This window comes from Coregonus lavaretus, assembly GCF_964263955.1.
Source record: "Coregonus lavaretus genome assembly, contig: HAP1_SCAFFOLD_664, whole genome shotgun sequence".
Taxonomy (NCBI): Eukaryota; Metazoa; Chordata; class Actinopteri; order Salmoniformes; family Salmonidae; genus Coregonus; species Coregonus lavaretus.
Genome location: NW_028163505.1, coordinates 32173 through 55000, shown reverse-complemented (window position 1 = coordinate 55000; position 22828 = coordinate 32173).

Sequence of the window (22828 nt, the reverse complement as noted above, 5' to 3'; positions counted from 1 at the left end):
ACTGTTGACTGAAAGTCATCTGACCTTGGCAAAGGACATTGAAATCAGTGTTTCCATGGAACTAGCTGCTAAAGAGGCTCACCAGTTGAGTTCATCAGGAACTTAGTGGGTTCATCTAACAATCCTAATCACCAGCTGATACATTTTAATCTCATACAGAGGGTTTACCTTCCACCTAGAAAACATCATTTAATAGAAATCACAACCGCTCCTCTGTGTGATCTATGTAATCAAGGTGCCTTGGGCCCCTTTAATCAAATGTACTGGGAGTGACCAGGGGACATGTTTTGGAAAGAGGTATCCTCATACCTTGTTCCCCCAGACTGTTATTACTGAATGATAATTCACCACTGTCATTACAGCAAAGACGTATAATGTTGTCAGGTTGGACAGCAGCTAAAAAGATGTTGGAACTAAGATGGCAACCACCACACCTCATTGGATCAGCACTTTTATAGATATCATTTATTTAGAACTATCCACTGCTAGGATCCATGGGGCCAAACAACAATTGCAGCTGAATCCATAAAATAACTCCGGTTTACCCAACAGATTGACCGTTAATTATAATTTTTGTGCAAATGTGTACCTTGATTTAGTATTTCATTTAATGGAGATCAGGTTGGGTGGGTTGGGGTGGTCCCAGGAGGGGTTGGAGGGTGGGTTGGGGTGGTCCCAGGAGGGGTTGGAGGGTGGGTTGGGGTGGTCCCAGGAGGGGTTGGAGGGTGTGTTGGGGTGGTCCCAGGAAGGGTTGGAGGGTGGGTTGGGGTGGTCCCAGGAGGGGTTGGAGGGTGGGTTGGGGTGGTCCCAGGAGGGGTTGGAGGGTGGGTTGGGGTGGTCCCAGGAAGGGTTGGAGGGTGTGTTGGGGTGGTCCCAGGAGGGGTTGGAGGGTGGGTTGGGGTGGTCCCAGGAGGGGTTGGAGGGTGTGTTGGTGTGGTCCCAGGAGGGGTTGGAGGGTGTGTTGGGGTGGTCCCAGGAAGGGTTGGAGGGTGGGTTGGGGTGGTCCCAGGAGGGGTTGGAGGGTGGGTTGGGGTGGTCCCAGGAGGGGTTGGAGGGTGGGTTGGGGTGGTCCCAGGAGGGGTTGGAGGGTGGGTTGGGGTGGTCCCAGGAGGGGTTGGAGGGTGGGTTGGGGTGGTCCCAGGAGGGGTTGGAGGGTGGGTTGGGGTGGTCCCAGGAGGGGTTGTAGGGTGTGTTGGGGTGGTCCCAGGAGGGGTTGGAGGGTGTGTTGGGGTGGTCCCAGCAGGGGTTGGAGGGTGGGTTGGGGTGGTCCCAGGAAGGGTTGGAGGGTGGGTTGGGGTGGTCCCAGGAGGGGTTGGAGGGTATATATATATTTTAACAGTATTGTGTCTCTAGATGTATAACCATTCCTGCTGCTATTTGTTCTTGTCTGTGTTCCTTTAAAATAAATAAAAAGTTGATCACAAAAAAAGGAAAAGTGCACAGAGTTTCAACTGAAAATCAGGAGACAGGGAAATCAAGTCACATGTGGCAAGGTGGGACATCAAGTATCTACATGCTGGTGTAAAAACATGGATTGTCCAGAGACATTCAAACAAATGAAAAATAGATTTTCACACTGTTGAGCAGGAGAACACTGAGGTGAGTGACTCATCAGTCCAAGAGAACACTGAGGTGAGTGACTCATCAGACCAAGAGAACACTGAGGTGAGTGACTCATCAGACCAAGAGAACACTGAGGTGAGTGACTCATCAGACCAAGAGAACACTGAGGTGAGTGACTCATCAGACCAAGAGAACACTGAGGTGAGTGACTCATCAGACCAGGAGAACACTGAGGTGAGTGACTCATCAGACCAAGAGAACACTGAGGTGAGTGACTCATCAGACCAAGAGAACACTGAGGTGAGTGACTCATCAGACCAAGAGAACACTGAGGTGAGTGACTCATCAGACCAGGAGAACACTGAGGTGAGTGACTCATCAGACCAAGAGAACACTGAGGTGAGTGACTCATCAGACCAAGAGAACACTGAGGTGAGTGACTCATCAGACCAGGAGAACACTGAGGTGAGTGACTCATCAGACCAAGAGAACACTGAGGTGAGTGACTCATCAGACCAGGAGAACACTGAGGTGAGTGACTCATCAGACCAGGAGAACCCTGAGGTGAGTGACTCATCAGACCAGGAAGTCACACTGAATATCCTGACTGTTGCTGGGGGGCTGCACGGCTACTATGTCTCCCTTGCTAGAGGGACAGCTGGTGAGTATGGAGATTGAAACAGGGACAGCTGGTGAGTATGGAGATTGACACAGGGCCAGCTGGTGAGTATGGAGATTGACACAGGGCCAGCTGGTGCATATGGAGATTGACACAGGGACAGCTGGTGCGTATGGAGATTGACACAGGGCCAGCTAGTAGGTATGGAGATTGACACAGGGCCAGCTGGTGCATATGGAGATTGACACAGGGCCAGCTGGTGCGTATGGAGATTGACACAGGGCCAGCTGGTGCGTATGGAGATTGACACAGGGCCAGCTGGTTAGTATGGAGATTGACACAGGGCCAGCTGGTGAGTATGGAGATTGACACAGGGCCAGCTGGTGAGTATGGAGATTGACACAGGGCCAGCTGGTGCCTATGGAGATTGTACCTTAGGCTATCAGACCAAAAGTCAAGGCTGACTTGGACACTTTAGTCAAGAACAAAGTACTGGAGCTGGTCAGCGTGAGTCTCTATGGTGTGGAAGCAGTCTTGTCCCATATCATGCCTTCTGGTGAAGAAAAGGCTTTCACATCAAGGACATTGAACGAAGCAGAAAGTAACTAATGCACAGATAGAATGAGAAGCCCTTGGTCACCCTTCTTACAAATCATTGTTCGCTGACGAGCATCTTTGGACCTCATACTAGGATTCTGTCACTTGCTGCCAGCAGAATGTAAAGGCAGGCTTTGTTGTCAGCACACACCTACGACATCAAGTACCGCAAGTCAGAACTGCACTGCAATGCAGATCAGTGGAGGCTGCTGAGGGGAGGACGGCTCATAATAATGTCTGGAATGGAGCAAATAGAATGGCATCAAACACATGGAAACCATGGAAACCATGTTTTTGATGTATTTGATACATTTACATTACATTTACATTTTAGTCATTTAGCAGACGCTCTTATCCAGAGCAACTTACAGGAGCAATTAGGGTTAAGTGCCTTGCTCAAGGGCACATTTACGTCATTTAGCAGACGCTCTTATCCAGAGTGACTCACAAATTGGTGCATTCACCCTATAGCCAGTGGGATAACCACTTTACAAATTTTTTTTGGGGGGGGGGGGGGTAGAAGGATTACTTTATCCTATCCCAGGTATTCCTTAAAGAGGTGGGGTTTCAAATGTCTCCGGAAGGTGGTGAGTGACTCCGCTGTCCTGATACCATTCCCCTAATTCCGCTCCAGCCATTACCACGAGCCCGTCCTCCCCAATTAAGGTGCCACCAACCTCCTGTGATGCAGATGGACTTTCCAGGTTACCACTACCTGTGGTCAAGACAGAGTCAGATGGACTCCAGGTTACCACTACCTGTGGTCAAGACAGAGTCAGATGGACTCCAGGTTACCACTACCTGTGGTCAAGACAGAGTCAGATGGACTCCAGGTTACCACTACCTGTGGTCAAGACAGAGTCAGATGGACTCCAGGTTACCACTACCTGTGGTCAAGACAGAGTCAGATGGACTCCAGGTTACCACTACCTGTGGTCAAGACAGAGTCAGATGGACTCCAGGTTACCACTACCTGTGGTCAAGACAGAGTCAGATGGACTCCAGGTTACCACTACCTGTGGTCAAGACAGAGTCAAATGGACTTTCTATGGACACCAGAAACGACCCGGTTTCATCTGAAGTGATGGACATCATCATCAAAGGTAAAGCCGCAGGAGATGCTCTGGAACTGAGATATCAATACAGTCTGTTGTCTGCTGTGGGAGAGGAGAGTTATCATTCCACCTTCACTGACGAAACCGGTGTTGCAACAGTTACACTCAGGTCATTGTGGAATGGTTCACATGAAGTAAATGACACAAAGCTACTTCTGGTGGATTGGATTGGATGGAAGCATTGAGGAGAAAGAGAAAACGTGTTCCTCATGGCAGGAGGTTCTCAACGTATCTCAACTTGGAGAGAGAGAGGGGGGGAGGAGGAGGAGGAGAGAGGGGTGGAGACAGGGGGAGGAGGAGGAGAGAGAGGGATGGAGACAGGGGGAGGAGGAGGAGAGAGAGGGGTGGAGACAGGGGGAGGAGGAGGAGAGAGAGGGATGGAGACAGGGGGAGGAGGAGGAGAGAGAGGGATGGAGACAGGGGGAGGAGGATGAGAGAGAGGGATGGAGACAGGGGGAGGAGGAGGAGAGAGAGGGGTGGAGACAGGGGGAGGAGGAGGAGAGAGAGGGATGGAGACAGGGGGAGGAGGAGGAGAGAGAGGGATGGAGACAGGGGGAGGAGGATGAGAGAGAGGGATGGAGACAGGGGGAGGAGGAGGAGAGAGAGGGGTGGAGACAGGGGGAGGAGGAGGAGAGAGAGGGGTGGAGACAGGGAGAGGAGGAGGAGAGAGAGGGGTGGAGACAGGGGGAGGAGGAGGAGGAGGAGAGAGAGGGGTGGAGACAGGGGGAGGAGGAGGAGAGAGAGGGGTGGAGACAGGGGGAGGAGGAGGAGAGAGAGGGGTGGAGACAGGGGGAGGAGGAGGAGAGAGAGGGATGGAGACAGGGGGAGGAGGATGAGAGAGAGGGATGGAGACAGGGGGAGGAGGAGGAGAGAGAGGGGTGGAGACAGGGGGAGGAGGAGGAGAGAGAGGGATGGAGACAGGGGGAGGAGGAGGAGAGAGAGGGATGGAGACAGGGGGAGGAGGAGGAGAGAGAGGGGTGGAGAGTGAAAACTCCAGGCTATGAGGGGTCCAAACAAGCCGACTCTTAACAGAGATGGAGCCTAATGGTTTATGACAAGTCTCTACTTTTCATTTTAAATGTGTTTTGTTCAGAATTGTTTCCTTAAAGGACCAGTGCTGTCAAAAATGTGATTTTCCAATTTTTTTAATACATATTTCAAGCTGAGATTGGAATAATACTGTGGAATTGTGAAAATTATGATAATGCCCTTTTAGTGTAAAAGCTGTTTGAAAAGACCTCCTGAAAAACCAGCGTGTTTTGGTGGGATGGAGTTAATAGCCAATAGCCAATAACAACTCGTTTTCCGTTTCCCCCTTCACACTCAGACCACTCCCAGACAGTCCTAGCAAAATACTTGCTTGACAAATTGCTCTTTGCTAAGAGAAGCTATTTTTTAAAACCATTTTAATTCAAACCAATCACAGTAAGGTACTTAATTGTTATGCTGAAATTATTTGATATAAAAATGGCTGCATTAGTTTTTTTATATATACTGTATATAATTTACCTCCACAGCAACATGGACACCAGCATACTGGCACGTACACACCAGAGGAGGCTGGTGGAGGAGCTATAGGAGGACGGGCTCATTGTAAAGACTGGAATGGAATGATGGAATGGTATTTAACGCATTATTTATTTATTCCATTCCAGCCATTACAATTAACCTGTTCTCCTATAGCTCTTCCCAACAGTCTCCTCTCGGAAACTTCTCGGTTCTGGTAAAAGAGAAGTTGAGAGAATCACATCATGTTTTATCTCAGCGAAGCTGTACAACAGCATATTTAAGAAGCATAAACTGCAACCATGTGATGTTGTTTTGAGAACTTACTCAGCTCAGCCTATTCAGTTATTGGGAAAGCTGGAGGTTAAAGTGAAATGTGGTGCTCAGGTGTTACCACTACCCCTATTAGTGTCAAAAGGGAAGGGTCCTACGCTAATGGGGAGAAACTGGATTCAGCACCTAAAATGAGATTGGTCAAGAGTGAACCATGTGTCAGACCCAGTTGCACAGCTGGGCGATAAAAATGCTGAGGTGTTTAGTGGTGAAATGGGTGTGGTAAAGGGAGTTAAATATGTTTAGTGGTGAAATGGGTGTGGTAAAGGGAGTTAAAGGTGTTTAGTGGTGAAATGGGTGGGGTAAAGGGAGTCAAAGGTGTTTAGTGGTGAAATGGGTGGGGTAAAGGGAGTTAAAGGTGTTTAGTGGTGAAATGGGTGTGGTAAAGGGAGTTAAAGGTGTTTAGTGGTGAAATGGGTGGGGTAAAGGGAGCTAAAGGTGTTTAGTGGTGAAATGGGTGTGGTAAAGGGAGTTAAAGGTGTTTAGTGGTGAAATGGGTGTGGTAAAGGGAGTTAAAGGTGTTTAGTGGTGAAAGGGTGTTGTAAAGGGAGTTAAAGGTGTTTAGTGGTGAAATGGGTGGGGTAAAGAGAGTTAAAGGTGTTTAGTGGTGAAATGGGTGTGGTAAAGGGAGTTAAAGGTGTTTAGTGGTGAAATGGGTGGGGTAAAGGGAGTTAAAGGTGTTTAGTGGTGAAATGGGTGTGGTAAAGGGAGTTAAAGGTGTTTAGTGGTGAAATGGGTGTGGTAAAGGGAGTTAAAGGTGTTTAGTGGTGAAATGGGTCGGGTAAAGGGAGTTAAAGGTGTTTAGTGGTGAAATGGGTGGGGTAAAGGGAGTTAAAGGTGTTTAGTGGTGAAATGGGTGTGGTAAAGGGAGTTAAAGGTGTTTAGTGGTGAAATGGGTGGGGTAAAGGGAGTTAAAGGTGTTTAGTGGTGAAATGGGTGGGGTAAAGGGAGTTAAAGGTGTTTAGTGGTGAAATGGGTGTGGTAAAGGGAGTTAAAGGTGTTTAGTGGTGAAATGGGTGTGGTAAAGGGAGTTAAAGGTGTTTAGTGGTGAAATGGGTATGGTAAAGGGAGTTAAAGGTGTTTAGTGGTGAAATGGGTGGGGTAAAGGGAGTTAAAGGTGTTTAGTGCTGAAATGGGTGTGGTAAAGGGAGTTAAAGGTGTTAAGTGGTGAAATGGGTGTGGTAAAGGGAGTTAAAGGGGTTTAGTGGTGAAATGGGTGGGGTAAAGGGAGTTAAAGGTGTTTAGTGGTGAAATGGGTGTGGTAAAGGGAGTTAAAGGTGTTTCGTGGTGAAATGGGTGGGGTAAAGGGAGTTAAAGGTGTTTAGTGGTGAAATGGGTGTGGTAAAGGGAGTTAAAGGTGTTTAGTGGTGAAATGGGTGTGGTAAAGGGAGTTAAAGGTGTTTAGTGGTGAAATGGGTGGGGTAAAGGGAGTTAAAGGTGTTTAGTGGTGAAATGGGTGTGGTAAAGGGAGTTAAAGGTGTTTAGTGGTGAAATGGGTGTGGTAAAGGGAGTTAAAGGTGATTAGTGGTGAAATGGGTGTGGTAAAGGGAGTTAAAGGTGTTTAGTGGTGAAATGGGTGTGGTAAAGGGAGTTAAAGGGGTTTAGTGGTGAAATGGGTGTGGTAAAGGGAGTTAAAGGGGTTTAGTGGTGAAATGGGTGTGGTAAAGGGAGTTAAAGCCAACATTCAAGTGTCAGAGAAAGCTGTTCCAATGTTTTGTAAGGCTAGACATTATGCACTCAGAGAGGCAGTAGACAAACAGCTTACAGAGATAGAAAAACAAGGAGGGATCACACCATTAGAATATAGTGAATGGGCAGCACCTATAGTTTGCCTTCCAAAGACAAAACGGGGGTGTCAGAATATGTCATGATTACAAGGTGACTGTAAATGCATGGGTGGATGTGGACCAGTACCCCTTACCAAAGACCCAGGACTTGTTTGCTACTCTAGCCGGGAGGTAAACAGTTCACAAAGTTAGACCTTACACAGGAACTACCAGCAAGTGGAGGTAGATCAAGAGTCAAAGCATTTCCTGACTATAAACAAGGGTTTCTACCAAATGAATAGACTGCCTTATGGAGTATCAAGCACTCCAGCTATATTCCAACGTATTATGGACCAGGTCTTACAGGGTTGACCTGGGGTTGGGTGCTTTCTGGATCACATTCTTATCACAGGGAAATCGGCAGAGGACCACTTCCAGAACGTAGAAGCAGCAGTGTTACAGAGACTGCAAGAGCCTGGGTTAAGAGTAAAACGGGAAGTTTATGGAGAATCTCTCTACTCTCATCAAACCTGTGACAGAGCTCTTCCAGAGAGATAGACCTTGGGTGGGGTCAGAACAATGTCAGCAGGCATTTGAAACAACAAAGACGCAGCTGTCTTCCTCCTCAGTGTTAGTGCACTACGACCCTCACATGCCAGTAATATTGGCTTGTGATGCCTCACCATATGGGGGGGGGGGGGGTGCTGTCATCTCACATACAATGCCCCACGGTAGTGAGAGGCCTATTGCATATGCTTCACCCACACTCAAATAGAGAAGACAGAGGTGAAGTATGCCCAAATAGAGAAGACAGAGGTGAAGTATGCCCCAATAGAGAAGATAGAGGTGAAGTATGCCCCAATAGAGAAGACAGAGGTGAAGTATGCCCCAATAGAGAAGACAGAGGTGAAGTATGCCCCAATAGATAAGACAGAGGTGAAATATGCCCCAATAGAGAAGACAGAGGTGAAGTATGCCCCAATAGAGAAGACAGAGGTGAAGTATGCCCCAATAGAGCAGACAGAGGTGAAGTATGCCCCAATAGAGAAGACAGAGGTGAAGTATGCCCCAATAGAGAAGACAGAGGTGAAGTATGCCCCAATAGAGAAGACAGAGGTGAAGTATGCCCCAATAGAGAAGACAGAGGTGAAGTATGCCCCAATAGAGAAGACAGAGGTGTAGTATGCCCCAATAGAGAAGACAGAGGTGAAGTATGCCCCAATAGAGGAGGAGGCCCTAGGGATCATATTTGGGGTAATGAAGTTCCATGACTACCTATATGGTGGTAAGTTTACATTGACAGACCATCAGCCTCTTGTTAAAATACTAGGACCAACAACAGACGACCCAGCTCCAGCAGCAGCCAGACTCCAGAGGAGGGCGTTAATACTAGCTGCATATCAGAATGACATACAATACAAGTCCTCTCAGCAGCATATCAGTATGACATACAATACAAGTCCTCTCAGCTGCATATCAGAATGGCATACAATACAAGTCCTCTCAGCTGCATATCAGAATGACATACAATACAAGTCCTCTCAGCTGCATATCAGAATGGCATACAATACAAGTCCTCTCAGCTGCATATCAGAATGACCAGGGACGGCTTGTTCAATAGGGCGATATGGGCGACGCACTGCCAAACGGGAAAAGGAAGGGATTTTTTTTCTAATCAATTATTTTAAAAAATAAAAAAAATAAAAAATAATTTTTTTAAATAAATTTATAAAAAATTATATCACGGCAACAGCAGTTATCAGTGTTCACGTCTGATCTGCCAGCCACTAAATGTCAAATCAGGCTAAAGTCGTGCTTCAAATGGCCCCGCCCGTTTTTTGGGCGATTTCAGTCAGGTTGAAAATCGCCCAGAAGTCTCTCATAGCCTGTCATGTAAAATCTATTTGTTTCACATTTCAAAGCTTTCAATACATTCTCTATGGGTGTCTGTGGGCTTGCACTTATGCGCTTTCGTCATACATAACGTAACCACGAATGAACGTAACTAAGAAAAGACCAGGTAGCAGCCTCAATCAATTCACTACTACTATCAAAATGGCTAGGCTTCAGTCCAACTCGATTGTGTCTTTGAAAGAAGTTCCTTTTTGTCGGCGAACAAATTAAGATCAATTGGCAACGAAACAATTAGGACCTCCCAGACCAAATTTAATAATTCAACAGGTTTCTACTAAAGGCGGAAAGTCCTACACCCGAGGATTTTCCAAAAATTGGTACGAACGAAAAAAGACATTGCCACTCACTCAACTGGATGACGAGGGATACAGGCTAGCTGTCCGCCGCCACAACGATGAGGTTAGTGTTGATAATCACAAGTTTACTGGATGTGGATATGGTGTAATAAAGGCAGTTTATTCAGAGGTAAATATATCTGGAATCGCGTTCACGGACCCGTTCGTCAAACTCTTAGGGAGCTATAAATTAAGCCCCATTACTTACCATATCAGATAAGAGAAATTGCTGCAGCTACATATATTTTACATCCTGGCCCTACATAGTTCACTATTTGCATCACTTACCAAAATATTACATGTGGTCATATATGCTTGGAAAGTGGAGATGCCATAGAACGTCAAAAAAGTAAACATTGCTGGAGACACATTGTCGTTTTGGAGAAGACATCGCGTTTGCTAGCGAAGAGATTTGTTGTGGCAAATGAACTTGGGCTGGGAATTGCCAGGAACCTCACGATAAGATATATGCATCAGCATTGCGAGTCTCATGATTCTATACGTATTGCGATTCGATACTGTGATTTTATTGCGCACCATATGTCTGTTGCAGAGGGATCAGAAAGCCATGAGAACGAGTTTTGATCAGTCATGGAAATAAAAGTGCTGAAAACTAATTGGCTCCCAATGTGAAAAGATTGAGAACAAGCTATGAAGGAACAATAATGGTGTTTTGGTGCAGGTACAGCCAACTAGCGCTAAAATATTGCGATATTGTCAATACAGTATATCGTAAAGTATCACTATGTAACTCGATTTCTTTCACCCCAATCCCTCAAATTAACGGTAAATAACTGAATTGTTTGCCCCACATTTAGCTAAGATGATTAGCTAGCCAGCTAAAATGTTTTATTTAGTTAGCAGTCGCATCTACAATAGTTTACTGTCAATAACATGTCTCCAAAAATGACGTGGTGTCTCCAATTGTGTTGACATTTTACAATTGCAATGCGCATCCATGAGTATCCACTTTCTGTAGCTCAGCTGGTAGAGCATGGTGCTTGTAACGCCAAGGTAGTGGGTTCGATCCCCGGGACCACCCATACACAAAAATGTATGCACGCATGACTGTAAGTCGCTTTGGATAAAAGCGTCTCCTAAATGGCATATTATTATTATTATTATTATTATTATTATCTGAAGAGAGCCCCGAAACATTGTGTGCAGACATTGCAATAAATGAAGTAGGTTCAATCTAGTAGTTCTGATCTTCTGATTGGTCCTGATGAGTTGGGCGAGGTCACCTCCAGGCTACTGTCACTGTTGCATTGGCTCTGAGTCGGGTTCTCTGTCTTCAAATGTTCAGCCTAAGAGAGGGGATTTTTGTGTGTGTGTGTGTGTGTGTTTAACAGTGATGATGTGTGTGTGTGTGTGTGTTTAACAGTGATGATGTGTGTGTGTGTGTGTGTTTGTGTGTGTGTGTGTCCTCAGAGCAAGAACTCGTGAGTTGGAAGAACTGAGAGCCCTATGGCGTGGGTGTTGTCCTTGGCCACCTGCTGACAAGGCTGACAAGATAGGACCCTTTTGTCCATTGTTATTGGATAGGAACAGAACTTATAACCAGCTCCTGACCTAAATAGATCTTAGCACAACATTTTACTCAACATATCATATTCCATATTCACTATAACAAATATATTTACTACGACATTAGCAAGAACCGCCACATCCTCAGCCGGCTAATCCAGTGTGTGAAGTTTTGCGGAGTGTTTGAGTTAGCTTTGCGAGGCAAAGATGAAACTGAGGGCTCCACCAACCCTGGTAAGCCAACACTTTTGAGATCAGTCAATAAATGCTTCTGGTATTGACTTATATGCTGCCCCTGTCTTCATGTTGTTGCTGGACATATCTTTTTTTAAATGTGTGTAGGTCACCTAAATCATCAGAAAAATTGCCCCTCCTGAGAATTTTTTCAGGAGCCGCCACTGAGAATGACATACAATACAAGTCCTCTCAGCTGCATATCAGTATGATATACAATACAAGACCTCTCAGCTGCATGCTATCCAGTGTCATTTGTAGATGTACTTCCCATTTCAGAGCAATCCAAACTATCCAGTGGCATTTGTAGATGTACTTCCCATTGTAGCTAAGGACACAGCCAGGGAAACTACCAAGGACAAGGGTTTGGCTAAAGTGAAGCACTTCCCACTTACAGGGTGACCTAACCACGTTACTGATCCTGAACTAAAGCCTGATTGGGTGAGAAGGGATGAGCTCACTGTAGACAGTGATTGTGTGTTATGGGGTATGAGAGCGGTGGTGCCGGCTGCTCTACAGAGGAACCTACTGAAGGATCTACATGGAAACCACTGGAGCATGGTTCAAATGGAAGCTCTGGCAAGGAGACACTTTTAGTGGCCCAGGTTAGACTCAGACATAGAAGACATGGTAAGGAGATGGCCCAGGTTAGACTCAGACATAGAAGACATGGTAAGGAGATGGCCCAGGTTAGACTCAGACATAGAAGACATGGTAAGGAGATGGCCCAGGTTAGACTCAGACATAGAAGACATGGTAAGGAGATGGCCCAGGTTAGACTCAGACATAGAAGACATGGTAAGGAGATGGCCCAGGTTAGACTCAGACATAGAAGACATGGTAAGGAGATGGTCCAGGTTAGACTCAGACATAGAAGACATGGTAAGGAGATGGCCCAGGTTAGACTCAGACATAGAAGACATGGTAAGGAGATGGCCCAGGTTAGACTCAGACATAGAAGACATGTTAAGGAGATGGCCCAGGTTAGACTCAGACATAGAAGACATGGTAAGGAGATGGCCCAGGTTAGACTCAGACATAGAAGACATGGTAAGGAGATGGCCCAGGTTAGACTCAGACATTGAAGACATGGTAAGGAGATGGCCCAGGTTAGACTCAGACATAGAAGACATGGTAAGGAGATGGCCCAGGTTAGACTCAGACATAGAAGACATGGTAAGGAGATGGCCCAGGTTAGACTCAGACATACAAGGTTATCACTGGTTAAACCCAGCTTTTCAGCTGACATGCAATCTAAGATACAGGACAAGGGGTTGGGCAAGAGGCTTCGTTTTTTACAGTCGGAACAAACAGTGCTTGTCCCAGATTACCGGGGAGGAGAGAGAGAGAGAGAAATGGAGACCCGGGGTTGTGAAAAGGCTACTTGGTCCTCAGTGGCGGCTCCTGAAAAAATTCTCAGGACGGGCAATTTTTCTGATGATTTAGGTGACCTACACACATTTAAAAAAAGATATGTCCAGCAACAACATGAAGACAGGGGCAGCATATAAGTCAATACCAGAAGCATTTATTGACTGATCTGGGGAGATGGATTCCAGTTTCTGTGACAGATTATAAATAATCTCTGATGCCTTTGTTATATTAGCTTTTGGTTGAATGTACTGTCGTAGTAAATATATAATGTTATAGCTTGGTCTGACTAAAATCTTGTGCATGACCCATTTTGTGTTGGGCGTTTGTTTTCAATCAATGCTGTTCCTATCCTATAACAATGGACAAAAGAGTCCTATCTTGTCAGCCTTGTCAGCAGGTGGCCAAGGACAACACCCACGCCATAGGTCTCTCAGTTCTTCCAACTCACGAGTTCTTGCTCTGAGGACAAACACACACACACACACACACACACACACACACATCATCACTGATAACACACACACACACATCATCACTGTTAAACACACACACACACACACACAAAAATCCCCTCTCTTTAGGCTGAACATTTGAAGACAGAGAACCCGACTCAGAGCCAATGCAACAGTGGAGGGGACCTCGCACAACTCATCAGGACCAATCAGAAGATCAGAACTACTAGATTCAACCTACATCATTTATTGTATAAAATGTCTGCACACAATGTTTTCGGGGCTCTCTTCAGATAGCTCCCTAAGAGTTTGACGAACGAGTCCGTGCACGCGATTCCAGATATCTTTACCTCTGAATAAACTGCCTTTATTATACCATATCCACCCTGTCCAAAGTCTCTACTTGGTCTCAGTTCTCCAGTAAACTTGTGATTATCAACAGTACACAACGGTAACAAACAATTGGGGGAACTCACGGGGCAGATAGTAAGGTCGCAGTGACACAGAAAGCAGTTCAATGTCGGGGGTACAGAGTCGCTCTCTTACCAGGATCGATTTTCCCTGTGACTGTCAGACCGGCCGGCTCCACTTCTCTGTCCGGGACTCTGTCATCCAGCCAAGTCTCCCAGCTGTATTGGATTCCGCTGCCAGCAGCGTTTTCATTATTTAGTCCGTTCGTAGCGTACACGATCAACAAGATCAGTCCAAAACCCACCACTGGAAATCCATGGTTGGCAGAATGTTTGTAAACTAAGTGTACAAATTAAAAACATAAAATAACGCCACACTGCAGGTCGCAACAGAGACGCTGCTAGCCGCTATTTTCTTAGTTACGTTCATGGTTACGTCACGTATGACGAAAGCGCGTAAGTGCAAGCCCACAGAAGCCCATAGAGATTGTATTGAAAGCTTTGAAATTTGAAAAAAATTGATTTTACATGACAGGCTATGAGAGACTTCTGGGCGATTTTCAACCTGACTGAAATCGCCCCAAAAATGGGCGGGGCCATTTGAAGCACGACTTTAGCCTGATTTGATATTTAGTGGCAGTCAGATCAGATTAGAACACTGATAACTACTGTTGCCGTGATATAATTGATTAGAAAAAAAATCCCTTCCTTTTCCCGTTTGGCAGTGCGTCGCCCATATCGCCCTATTGAACAGGCCGTCCCTGTTGGTCCTATAACCTACTTAGTGCAGACTGAGGGGAAAAACTGTATAAGAAGCATGTGGATCAAATGATGATGCAACCCAATGAAAGAGAAGAGCTGAATGTGTCAGTGTGGAACATCTCTGATTGGGACTTGGACACTACCACTGGGACGGGCACCAATACAGACACACAGATGGTTCCAGGCCGTGAGCCTGAGGGTCCAGAGCATCATGAGAGACCAAAAAGGGTCAGAAGGCTTCCGGACCGATTGGATCTGTAAACAGGTTGTATATGAGTTGAGAAGTGAAAGACTGTTTTGGAAAACTTATGATGTTCATCGAGGATGTTTTCAGAGGAAGTGAGAATTTCCTGGGGAGGAGTGTGGTGTATTGAGAAATGTATTATGTGTTAATGACTTTAGATTTAAAATGGTTGCAAAAGCCAATGGGATTTGTATGCAGGAGTTATTTGAATTAACAAATGACATTGGGTTTTCCATTCTTGCATCGAAGTGATTGAATTACGAGATGCAAGGGGGGGTGAAAGTTCAATGATGTATTGGGGAGTTGGGCTGAAGACGCTGTGGAGAGTGGTCCACTGGAATGTGTTAAGGAGAACATGAAATAAATCTGTTCAGTTTATTATAAGTACGCTTCGGAGTCTTCAGTAAAAGAACCCAGCATCTTAAGATGCAACAATGATCCTTTATCACGTTTACAAAATAGCAGATTGAAAGACAACAAATAGCCTAATTTTAATTAATTAAAAATATGTTCGAGACATGGGACATGACCTTGTGTTGCTGCACTGTCTAAATATGTTAGAGACATGGGACATGGCCTTGTGTTGCTGCACTGTCTAAATATGTTAGAGACATGGGACATGGCCTTGTGTTGCTGCACTGTCTAAATATGTTAGAGACATGGGACATGGCCTTGTGTTGCTGCACTGTCTAAATATGTTAGAGACATGGGACATGGCCTTGTGTTGCTGCACTGTCTAAATATGTTAGAGACATGGGACATGGCCTTGTGTTGCTGCACTGTCTAAATATGTTAGAGACATGGGACATGGCCTTGTGTTGCTGCACTGTCTAAATATGTTAGAGACATGGGACATGGCCTTGTGTTGCTGCACTGTCTAAATATGTTAGAGACATGGGACATGGCCTTGTGTTGCTGCACTGTCTAAATATGTTAGAGACATGGGACATGGCCTTGTGTTGCTGCACTGTCTAAATATGTTAGAGACATGGGACATGGCCTTGTGTTGCTGCACTGTCTAAATATGTTAGAGACATGGGACATGGCCTTGTGTTGCTGCACTGTCTAAATATGTTAGAGACATGGGACATGGCCTTGTGTTGCTGCACTGTCTAAATATGTTTGAGACATGGGACATGGCCTTGTGTTGCTGCACTGTCTAAATATGTTAGAGACATGGGACATGGCCTTGTGTTGCTGCACTGTCTAAATATGTTAGAGACATGGGACATGGCCTTGTGTTGCTGCACTGTCTAAATATGTTCGAGACATGGGACATGGCCTTGTGTTGCTGCACTGTCTAAATATGTTAGAGACATGGGACATGGCCTTGTGTTGCTGCACTGTCTAAATATGTTAGAGACATGGGACATGGCCTAGTGTTGCTGCACTGTCTAAAAATGTTTGAGACATGGGACATGGCCTTGTGTTGCTGCACTGTCTAAATATGTTAGAGACATGGGACATGGCCTTGTGTTGCTGCACTGTCTAAATATGTTAGAGACATGGGACATGGCCTTGTGTTGCTGCACTGTCTAAATATGTTAGAGACATGGGACATGGCCTTGTGTTGCTGCACTGTCTAAATATGTTAGAGACATGGGACATGGCCTAGTGTTGCTGCACTGTCTAAATATGTTAGAGACATGGGACATGGCCTTGTGTTGCTGCACTGTCTAACTATGTTAGAGACATGGGACATGGCCTTGTGTTGCTGCACTGTCTAAATATGTTAGAGACATGGGACATGGCCTTGTGTTGCTGCACTGTCTAACTACCTTAACAAACAGTGACACATTATGTTATTAGTCCCCAGAGGTCTTAACCTGGAAAAGGACTATAGTATGTTTTAGAGACTTTAGTCCCCAGAGGTCTTAAACTGGAAAAGGATTATAGTATGTTTTAGAGACTTTAGTCCCCAGAGGTCTTAACCTGGAAAAGGACTATAGTATGTTTTAGAGACTTTAGTCCCCAGAGGTCTTAACCTGGAAAAGGACTATAGTATGTTTTAGAGACTTTAGTCCCCAGAGGTCTTAACCTGGAAAAGGACTATAGTATGTTTTAGAGACTTTAGTCCCCAGAGGTCTTAACCTGGAAAAGGACTATAGTATGTTTTAGAGACTTTAGTCCCCAGAGGTCTTAACCTGGAAAAGGACTATAGTATGTTTTAGAGACTTTAGTCCCCAGAGGTCTTAACCTGGAAAAGGACTATAGTATGTTTTAGATACTTTAGTCCCCAGAGGTCTTAACCTGGAAAAGGACTATAGTATGTTGTAGAGACTTTAGTCCCCAGAGGTCTTAACCTGGAAAAGGACTATAGTATGTTTTAGATACTTTAGTCCCCAGAGGTCTTAACCTGGAAAAGGACTATAGTATGTTTTAGAGACTTTAGTCCCCAGAGGTCTTAACCTGGAAAAGGACTATAGTATGTTTTAGAGACTTTAGTCCCCAGAGGTCTTAACCTGGAAAAGGACTATAGTATGTTTTAGAGACTTTAGTCCCCAGAGGTCTTAAACTGGAAAAGGACTATAGTATGTTTTAGAGACTTTAGTCCCCAGAGGTCTTAACCTGGAAAAGGACTATAGTATGTTTTAGAGACTTTAGTCCCCAGAGGTCTTAACCTGGAAAAGGACTATAGTATGTTTTAGAGACTTTAGTCCCCAGAGGTCTTAACCTGGAAAAGGACCATAGTATGTTTTAGAGACTTTAGTCCCCAGAGGTCTTAACCTGGAAAAGGACTATAGTATGTTTTAGAGACTTTAGTCCCCAGAGATCTTAACCTGGAAAAGGACTATAGTATGTTTTAGAGACTTTAGTCCCCAGAGGTCTTAACCTGGAAAAGGACTATAGTATGTTTTAGAGACTTTAGTCCCCAGAGGTCTTAACCTGGAAAAGGACTACAGTCTGTTTTAGAGACTTTAGTCCCCAGAGGTCTTAACCTGGAAAAGGACTATAGTATGTTTTAGAGACTTTAGTCCCCAGAGGTCTTAACCTGGAAAAGGACTATAGTATGTTTTAGAGACTTTAGTCCCCAGAGGTCTTAAACTGGAAAAGGACTATAGTATGTTTTAGAGACTTTAGTCCCCAGAGGTCTTAACCTGGAAAATGACTATAGTATGTTTTAGAGACTTTAGTCCCCAGAGGTCTTAACCTGGAAATGGACTATAGTATGTTTTAGAGACTTTAGTCCCCAGAGATCTTAACCTGGAAAAGGACTATAGTATGTTTTAGAGACTTTAGACCCCAGAGGTCTTAACCTGGAAAAGGACTATAGTATGTTTTAGAGACTTTAGTCCCCAGAGGTCTTAACCTGGAAAAGGACTATAGTATGTTTTAGAGACTTTAGTCCCCAGAGGTCTTAATCTGGAACCACTAAAACAATTTGGGAGACAGGGCAATCATATTTTTTGTGAAGAGTCCATTCCCTTGGTAGTCCAGTCCCCCCCCCCCCCCACTTCCCAACTTGTTGTTGTTTATTTCCAATACCTAACATATTGAACATGTGTTATATAGCAATGGTTTTACATCAATGATATCTACTGCAGTTGAAATATGATTGCCCTGTCTCCCAAATTGTTTTAGTGGTTCCATTTGTGTAATTGACCACTAGGTGGAGACATTGACCACAGTACCGCTCACCCTGTGGACCAACCTGTATAGTCCACCACACCCTCTCTCATTAGCACCACCAGCTGAAGAGAGTTTCTCCCTCACTGTGTTCCCCATGCAGGCCCGGCGCCACGAGGGTGCAAAAGGGGGAAATGGCATTGTGTGCATGGAGCACTTTAACAATTCCATGTCCAAGGAGGTCTGGGTGCAGTGTTGGGAATGATGGGCTCACCAAGCCTGAACCCCAGGACAGCCATACCACTGTCACCAAGCCTGAACCCCAGGACAGCCATACCACTGTCACCAAGCCTGAACCCCAGGACAGCCATACCACTGTCACCAAGCCTGAACCCCAGGACAGCCATACCACTGTCACAACTGTGACTCTGATTAAATGAACATGTCCAACATTCAGTCACAGACACACACACACATACAGACACGCACATACAGACACACACACATACACACAGACACACACATACAGACACACACACGCACACACACACACCACAAACGTTCAGGTGTTTAGTTTTGCCTAGATGTTGTTTGGTTGAGAAAGACCATTTAGTGGAGGGGAAAATAATACAATATTAATTTTTTATATTTATTATTATTTCTGCCAAATGAAATGTTGAACATGACAATGTTGCTCTCATGGTCTCAATAAAGTTGTACAATATTTAGTTGCATGTCATGATCTATGCCCTTTTTCATTCTGTTCCAATTCAGCCCAAGCACTGTTCCAATTCAGCCAGACCATGGGGTAAACTGGAACACTTCACTCCTTGTAGTTAAGACAACACCATTCATTTGCAGTTTGATTTACATATATAATAACCACACCAATTTCTAAAGGACAGATGTAGGTTGTTTGTATCAAGTTTTGGACACACCACCATAAACGAACTCTGAGAAACTGACAAAAAGGTGAAAAGTGTTACAACCATCTCCGGTCTCCCCTACATGTTCAACTTAATAGACATGTTTTCCATCTCAAGAGGTCAAATAAAACACATGTCTATAGTGCCTATTAAGTGCAGGCCCGGCGCCACCAGGGGGCAGAAGAGGGCATATTGGAATATTGTACCTCCTCAGTTCTGTATCCATATTCTGTCCCACAATCTGCCCCCTCCGTCATGCCCAACCCATTTGTTGTGTATGCTTCATTCATGCAACTCCCTTGCACGCATCATACCTACGTCATACACATTTTACCGGTTAGAAGGGCAGGGTCAATCTGACCGTTTAGATTTACTTTCAAAGTTACGTACTACAAAAAAAATAACATTCACTGCGCAGCTGGATGGAATTTAGTTAATGTTAACAGTTTGGTAGGTAGCTGATAGTATGATGGATATTAGAAATTGGCTTCTCCAGGGCACAACGGCAGCATCGGATCAAAGCGGCGGGGAGGAGGAAAAGCCTGCCACAGAGGCCAAAGGCAAGGCTGCTGGTCGACGCTAATCACCGAGGCCAAGTCTGCTGAGCCGACACTAATCACCAAGGCCAAGGCCGCTGAGCCCAGCAGCAAAGGCACCTGCTCAACCGTCTTGCAGCCTGGTGACATAGAAGGTAACCAACCCGGCCTGCAGCCTGGTGACATAGGAGGTAACCAACCCGGCCTGCAGCCTGGTGACATAGGAGGTAACCAACCCGGCCTGCAGCCTGGTGACATAGGAGGTAACCAACCCGGCCTGCAGCCGCCAAGACCGAACCTAGCAGCAGCACCTCCAGTATATTACAAGCACCGACGCCTCCATTAGTGCCTGACGACCTCGGTGATGAGGAGCCAGCGCAGGTTTGTCTGGGGAAATACCCAACCCGCCTGTACTGTGGGAGAAAAATGACATTTTGTAGCACGTGTTTCAAAGGCAGAGAGTGACTGCTGCAAGGCAGATGCAGTTTGATGAGTTATGGGAGAAATACAAGCACACGGACACCCCTGCTCCAAGCAAACGGCAAAGAGTAGTGAGTAGTAATCTGAAAGAATATGTGGTGGAAACACCAATGGGCCAGCTAGAAGAGGACAATGAGAGGGAGTGTAACAGACTGTTTTTCAGCACTCTGGATGCTGTACTGGGAGAAATGTCAGCAAGATTTAACCAACGAAACAGCCAACTTGTTGAGGCCCTGTGTGCCTTGCACCTGGAGAATGAAACCTTTATGAATGTGGAAAAGTGGAACCACTGCTGGACTTAATCTCAGGAGATTTTGTGGAAACTGAGTTTACTGTCGCACGACAGTTTCTACAGACTGAAATCGCCCGATCTGGAGAAGAAAAATGGACAACGCAGAGCATTTTGGAGAGATTCTCCGGGCCTCTAACAGCAATGTCTACTGTGATGATGGCATTGAAGCTGGGATTAACATTTGGAGCATCCAAGGGCAACTTGCGAGAACTCTTTTTCAACATAGAAAAACGTATTCAGTGAGCACAGACGGAGCATGTTGCACAGGAGGAAAGCGCAGCTGATTCAACTGGCATTTGAGAGGGATCTTACAAGCAAATTCCGTGGGGAGTGGAAGGAGAGACTGCTGAGGAGGTTCAACACAGCATCAAGGAGGCTGCAACTCTTTTGAATCTGGGTGAGAACAGGCAGCCTGGCTGGGCTTGTAGTATTTAGTTATTTGCTAGCTTTTGGAAATGCGTGGCAAACGTCAGAAATAGGCGTAGACGTGATTTTCTTTATTGGCCTTGCTGCCAAGTCTGCTGCTTGGTTTCTGTGATTGGATTGGAAAAGTTTGGTTTATAATATATTCGGATTGTTTTTAATGTTGTTTTATAATGTAGAAGAGGTGCTTTGCATTACATTGATGGGGGTGGGCAGACCTTGACCAATGGTTGAGTAATGATGTAGCTATAGTGTTGCCATAAACAACTCGTTGCTATGGAATACTAATGTCTCTGTTATCATACGCAGCGTAGGACGGCACTCTTGTGGGAAGACAGCTTGGTAGCTGCGTCCAAGCTGCATTGTACCGATAAGTCGTGGTAGTGCATTCTACATTATTGTTTGTTTTCCGCCATTGGAAATGCTTTGTATTGGCATGAGGAAGTGTTATTACGGTAATTAGCAACTGTTTTACATTGTATTGGCATGAGGAAGGGATATTACGGTAATTAACAACTGTTTTGCATTGTATTGGCATGAGGAATTGTTATTACGGTAATTAGCAACTGTTTTGCATTGTATTGGATGAGGAAGTGTTATTACGGTAATTAGCAACTGTTTTGCATTGTATTGGCATGAGGAAGTGTTATTACGGTATTTAGCAACTGTTTTGCATTGTATTAGCATGAGGAAGTGTTATTACGGTAATTAGCAACTGTTTTGCATTGTATTGGCATGAGAAAGTGTTATTATGGTAATTAACAACTGTTTTGCATTGTATTGGCATGAGGAAGTGTTATTATGGTAATTAGCAACTGTTTTGCATTGGATTGATGGGTATTTTGCATGTAGCTGTGTAGCGTTGCCATAACTTGCAATTTCTGGAGGCGGTTATGAATTGTCCACGTTTGTAAAGCGGTGCAGTAGCCTGTATTCTTGCGGCAAGACAGCCGTGCGTGGCTGCAAATACATTGTGTGTAATTGTACTATCGATTATTATCCACCCTGTGTTATCAGCAAGCGAAAATAGTTGTGCCCCCTTAGTAATTTCTGATGCCCCCTTGCCGAGTTAATCCTACCGCCGGGCCTGGGTTACAGGTGAAATAAATGATGGTGAACGTGCAAGGTGATGAGATTGATGCTCCTTTCCAATAAATATCCAGGGTCTTATTCTGGTGACATGTTGATCGATGCTTGGCTGCTAATGAAGGTAGTTATGTGGCACTACATTAGATCACTCAAATATGGTATCCTTGCGCGCTGCAGGATACATTCAGAGTAAGAATTTGTGATTAGTCCGGAGTCCCGGCTAGTGCTGCGGCTGACCCCCTTAAATACCTGCCGCCTCAGTACATCCACGTCTTCCTTTTCTCACCTCATTCATTTGTCTTGGAGATGAGAGGCTGGTGGTTGACAGAGGAAAAGGAAACCAGGTAGAAAGAGGAGGATACAGGGCATTCAGAAAGGATTCTGACCCCTTGACCTTTTCCACATTTTGTTACGTTACAGCATTCTACAATTGATTAAATAAATAACAGTCCTCATCAAATCAAATCAAATGTTATTTGTCACATACACGTGTTTAGCAGATGTTATAGCGGGTGTAGTGAAATGCTTGTGCTTCTAGCTCCGACAGTGCAGTAATATCTAACAAGTAATATCTAACAATTTCACAACATATACCCAATACACACACAACTAGTAAGGAATGGGATTTAAGAATATATACATATATGGACAAGCAATGACAGAGCGGCATGGACTAAGATACAGTACAATATTATAGAATAGAATGCAGTATATACATATGAGATGAGTAGTGCAAGATATGTAAACAGTATTCATGGTTAACT